This window comes from Tupaia chinensis, unplaced genomic scaffold (genome assembly GCF_000334495.1).
Source record: "Tupaia chinensis unplaced genomic scaffold, TupChi_1.0 Scaffold000604_1, whole genome shotgun sequence".
Classification (NCBI taxonomy): Eukaryota; Metazoa; Chordata; class Mammalia; order Scandentia; family Tupaiidae; genus Tupaia; species Tupaia belangeri.
In genome coordinates, this window is record NW_006160122.1 from 3427281 (window position 1) to 3433280 (window position 6000).

At 46.7% G+C, this 6000-nt stretch overlaps 1 long non-coding RNA gene across 1 annotated transcript in view; it reads right to left on the reverse strand.

The window, feature by feature from the left end:
- LOC114009692 (uncharacterized) overlaps positions 1–6000 on the reverse strand; it is a 35170-nt gene that overhangs the window by 24632 nt on the left and 4538 nt on the right. The window contains exon 2 of the long non-coding RNA XR_003551072.1: positions 514–562. This is a non-coding gene — a long non-coding RNA (uncharacterized LOC114009692). The remainder of the gene's footprint in view (positions 1–513; positions 563–6000) is intronic.

Below are 6000 nucleotides of genomic sequence, written 5' to 3' on the forward strand. Positions count from 1 at the left end.
GATTTTCACTGTAGGGCGCGTGCGCTCGCCAGACAGACAGACAGAGACATAGAGACAGAAAGCGAGAAATCACCCCCCAGGGGGGATGGTCACGCCGCAATCCCTTCTCCTCCATTCTCCTCTCGGGATCTTGGGCATGCACGCACAAGCGCCCGGCGTGAGTTTTAAGCCATCGGGTCCGGGACACGAACCGTGGTCGACTACGTGGGAGTCCAGCGACATAGCCATTATGCCAACTGCTGGTTCCCGGTGGCTGCCTTTTCAGGGAGCATCACTCCAGCGTGGCTTCTATGCCAGTCCCTGGCAATGATGTGATCAGTTTACAGTTCCCACCACTTGGAGGATCAGTTCCAATGTGCTCGTCTTCAGCGTGGACACCAGCACCAGCCACCCAGGAGAGCCTTGTCCTCAAGAGGCCTGGGTCCCCTGCGTCCCCTAGGGCCAGGTTCACAGACACCAGCAGCATCCAAGCAGTGTCCGGCCTCCTGATCAGACCCTTCCTGATACACTCACCTATTCCTTGGACGGAGACTTGTGTCTGACACAGCAGTCGATGAAACATCTGCAGAATGAGTAACGGAAGGATTTAGTGAGCTCTTGCCGCCTTGGGCTTTGTTCTGGGGCCCCAGATGACTCATTTCACCTCACCCTCAAGATGATCTTATTGGGGTGGGAGCTATTCTCTCCAATGAAGGAAGAATAAACTCCAAGATGTGGGGAGTGTTAAACTGAAGGCACCTGCTGGGTCAGGCCAGGAAACCTGATGCAGGGCAGAGGGCGGGCCTTGGGCTCTAGGCCTCAGGCTGTACTTAAAGATTAACATTAACATCGCACTGAAGGCTTCCTCTCAGGTAAGTGATATGCAAGGGAGACCCGGCCCCACAAAGATTGATTCCCAGGCCAGCCAGTGGTAGCCAATTGAGCAGGTCTAGTCCCAGACCCAGAGGCTTAAAAAATATACCAGGTGCAGGTGCATGCATGCCCAAAATCCTAAGAGGAGAATGAAGAATGGAGAAGGGATTGTGGTGTGGCCTCTTAGAGGTGCCTTCTCACTTTGCCTCTTTGTCTGTCTCTCTCTGGCAAGAGCACACACTCTATAGCAGATTAAAAAAAAAAAAAAAAAAGTGATCCCTAATCCAAAGACAAGGGTGGGTTTCTAAATGCAAAAGCCCCAGTGTCGCGGGAGAGGTGACTGGCTGGTTCAATCAATTTTCAGCTTGTCCTCTCAGGATTGTTTGGCTGTAGTGGAGTTGAGTCCCGATTTCATTTGTAGTTGTTTTAGAACTTTATTAACTCAGTGAGTCCAAATAAATAGCTGGGGTGAGGATCACAAATGTCATCCGTTCCTCATCAGTCTGGCTTTGTGTTTGTGTTTGTCTAATTCTGACCAGTTTTCCAAGAAACTGAGTTGCTTCGATTTCTTCTTCTGGGGCCCTGGCTTTTTGTTGTTGTTGTTTGTTTGTTTGTTTTTACTTTGCTACAGGGTATGTGTGCTCTGAGAGAGAGAGAGAGAGAGAGAGAGAGAGAGAAAGCACCCCTGTGAGGGACAGCCATGCTACAATCCCCTCTCCTCTATTTCTCTTTTTGAAATGTTGGTCACGCACATGCACCTGGCATGTTTCTCAAGCTGGTGGGTCTGGGATTCGAACCACATAGTTGGCCATGTGGGATCCAGCCACCTTAACCACCAGGCCACCAGCTGGCCCCTTGATTGCTCACTCCAGCTGGAGCGGTGCAGAGGGCAAGTCTGTCAGCACTTGACAAGTCTTAGCAAATATTTATCATCTTAGTGTTTTGTTTTGTTTACAGAAGAAGAATTAATTGCCACAGAGTAATTAAGAAAGTTTCCTTTTGTCTCACAAAGTAATGTGTGGCAAGTTATGGAGCCAGACTTGGCAGGTGTGGTTGGTAATTTATTTTGTATGCGAATGGCTTTCTGATGGCATTCTGCACTGCAGGTACCCATCCAGGTCAATGAGGTTGTGAATTTAACGACTTTGCTATCCTGCTTCCTTACGGGAGGGAATCCAGAGGAGCGACTCTGTGTAGAGTTAAAACTGTGGGCTTTAAGGGCCAATAGGTGGTGTGGTGTTAAGGCAGTGGATTCCCGCATGGCCGACCACAGCTGGAGTCCATGACCTGGTGGCTTAGTTTTTCACTTGCCCTCACTCTTTCTTTCTCTGTCTCTCTGGTGAGTACATGCATCCTAGAGCACAGTAATAATAATGATCATAATAAACAAAAATTAAATAAATAATTCTTAAGAAAAAACAACTATGGACTTTGGTGGCAAGTAGGTTAAATCTCAGATCTCCCTTTTGCTACTTATAATTTGCACGATCTAAACAAGTTACAGTTTTTTTGCTAAGGATCAGCTTCCTGAGAAAATGAGAAAAATAACATATACCTAAAAGGGCACTAGGTTTAATCTAGTCTAGATAAATCTGTGCAGACAAATTTATAATCTACGACTGCCCCCTAGTGGTAGAATTGAAATACTAACTCCATAACTTAATACAATCCTGGAAAGCCTTTTCCTTCCCCAACTATCTAGTCAAAAAGCCAGTAGTTTCTGCAATTCGAACAGCCTGCTAACAACTGGTCTGCAGTGGCTCTGACCCCTCTGAGCTGCGAGATCAGGCTTCCTCAAAGAACTAGGACGGGCTGGTCCGGGGGGTACTTGTAAGCAGAGAGGTGCCAGAGAGCCCATTCCCATGAAAAGTAAATTCGATATTCCACACTTACTTACGACGATAACAACACACTGACACACACCCACACACACACATACGTGTGTGAAGCCCACATGGCTTTACAAACAATTTTCTCACACTTTAAAGGAAGAAATGATACCTGTCTACATCAAATAACCAACCAAACAAAAAATAGGGGAACCCTGCCCAATCCATTTAAAAAAATACTTATTTAACGTTATGTATCATTCTTATTATTTTTTCAGTTTGCTACAGGGCACCTGCGAGAGAGAGAGAGAAAGTGAGAAAGCAAGCCTCCAGGTCGGGGACTCGAACCACAGTTGGCCATGTAGGAGTCCAGTGCCTTAACCACCATGCTACCTACTGCACCCCAATTCATTTTATTATGCTACAACAGATCTACAGTTCTTCATTTTAGACTTTTGTGATTTGAGGGATTTAAATAGATAATACAGTATGTATGTTATATAATACCCTCAGTCTAGACCAGCTCTTCGTAATCAAATATTTCTGTGGTGAAGCATACATGGTTATTGATAAAAGCTATAATCAGCATTGCATCCGTTCAGACAAGCTTTGCTGCCAAATGATTTTGCCCTTAATTTACACCCCCCCCCCAAATAAAACCTGCTCCTAGTTTTGCCCTAGGGCGGGCGCCACCATGCCCGCGGCTGCTCGTTTTAAGAACTTGTTGGATTTTGGAATTGCAGATAAGGATTATGAATCTAGGTAACTGACATCACCCAATTCTGGACAATATAAGAAAAATATGAATATATTTGCGAAATATATAAATATTCTTTCAAACACCCCAAATAAAAAGCTGGCCAATAGAGTCTGGCAGCGTCTGGCAGCGTCTGGCAGCGTATTTAAAGATAATGTATCTTGGGACCAGGAGCTGATTATGCCGTGGTTATGTAGCTGGACTCCCCCGTGGTCTGCTGTGGAGCGAGTCTCAAACCCGGGGGCCTGAAACTCACACCAGGCTTGTGTGCGTGGGTGCCTGAAATCCCAAGAGGAGACTGAAGAAGGGACTGTGGCCTGGCCAACTCTCTTGAGGGGTGATTTCTTGCTTTCTGTCTCTCTCCAGCAAATGCACATTCCCATAACAAAAATTCCTCTTAAAAAAATTACAGAAGTTAACTATATATCTATGTCAGCTCCACCTCAGTGGGCACAGGGTGCCACTTCCACATGGAAGCCACATGGCTAACCATGGGTTCAGATCCCTGGTCAACCTGGAACATGCCTGCTACCCAAGATCCTGACCAGCTAGAAGGCCAGAAGAAGAGGGTGACGAGACCCGGTTGAGAGTCTCTCTGTCATGTGTGTGTGTAAACATTCTGCATTATTAATAATCTCTCTCTCTCTGCGTATGTATGCACACACACACACACACACACGTATATACCCCGTGACCATCGGAATGGAGGTGCCGTAAGCAGTTGATTGAGTTCAAGGTGGCCCACGAGACTCAGGAGACACAAGCAATCTGTAACCTAGAGCCGAGACCGGAGGTATGGCAGACGCAGCAGCTCCATCGCTGGGGGCCCAGCGGCCCCCCAAGTACATAGGTGCTGTGGTCACTCACCCACGGGGCATGCTCAGCTGCCGCGGAACAGCCAGTGTGGGGGTCTCCTGGACGCACAGAAGCTGCAGCCCCTATTTCCAGCATTTGCTCCCGCGCTAGTCGTGAGCCCACAGCCTGTGTGCCCACTGAACAGGCCTCGAACCCACGCGCAGGTCCACTCAACGAACACCGCAGTTTCCAAAGAAACAGACCGAGGTCAGTGTCAGGCAGGATTGCATCAGCCCAGGCCTGGAGTTAATTTTCCCTTTACTCCCAGAGGGATAGTTTAATGTGAGGAAATCTGTCACTGTGATTTGCCAATTAACTGATAAAAGAGAAAATCATACGATCCTTTCAAAAACGCAGAAAAATCATTTGACCAAGTTAAACATGGACTCATAATGAAAATTCAGCACATTAAAAATAGAAGGCATAATGGTTAAAGCACTGGACTCCCACATGGCAGACCACGGTTCAAGTCCTGGAGCTGGCAGCTTGAAACTCATGCCGAGCATGAATGCATGCATGTCCCAAATCCCTAGAGCAGAATGGAGGAGAAAGGATTGCAGTGTGGTCATCTTCCCTGGGGGATGATTTCTTGTTTTCTGTATCTCTGTTTCTCTCTGTATCTCCAGTGAGCACACCTTATAGCAACATCACTCTTAAAAAAAAAAAAGTATACCATTGGTCTGACTATAGTGTGGAGGTTGGGTGCTGTGTATTGGGAGCAAGATTCCATGTGGCTAACTAAGGTTCAAGACCCAGCTCTGGTGGTTAGAAAAATGCACGAGGTGTGTGTGTGTGTGTGTGTGTAAATTTATATGTATTTAGGTATGCATGTAATTATATATGTAAATATACAATCCTCTGTAAAGCTCTAACACACCTTTTGTAGGATATATTCCTAGATGTTTGGGGACCAGTAGATGGCTTAATAGTTACATCGCCGGACTCCCACATAGTTGACCATAGTTTGAGTCCTGATCCCAGTAGCTTGAAACTCACGCTAGGTGTGTGCATGCCCATGATCCTAAAGAGTGGAAGAGAAGGGATTGCAGTGTGGTCATTCCCCCTGGGGGTGATTTCTTTTTTTCTTTTTTTAGAGGTTTTTGCTATAGGGTGCGTGCGCTCGCCAGACAGACAGAGAGAGACATAGAGACAGAAAGCGAGAAATCACCCCCAGTAGGGGATGGCCATGCCATAATCCCTTTCCTCCATTCTCCTCTCGGGAACTTGGACATGCATGCCCAGCGTGAGTTTAAGCCACTAGGTCTGGGACTCGAACTGTGGTCGACTACATGGGAGTCCGTCCAGCGACATAGCCATTACACTAACTGCTGGTTCCCTAGGGGTGATTTCTTGCTTTCTGTCTCTCTGTCTCTCTCTGGTGAGCACCTGCACCCTATAGCAAAAAGTTTTCTCTAAAAAGAAAAACAAACCTAGATGCTTTATAGGTTTTTTTTTTTTTTAATTTGCTTTTTTTAAAAAAGAGATTTTTGTTTTAGGGCATGTGTGCTTACCAGAGAGAGAGAGAGACAGAGAGAAATCACTCCCCGGGGGGATGGCCACACCACAATCCCTTCTCCATTCTCCTCTTGAGATCTTGGGTATGCACACACACGCACCCAGCAAAAGTTTAAGCCACCGGGGGAACCAGCAGTTAGCGTAATGGCTATGTCGCTGGACTCCCATGTAGTCGACCGCGGTTCGTGTCCC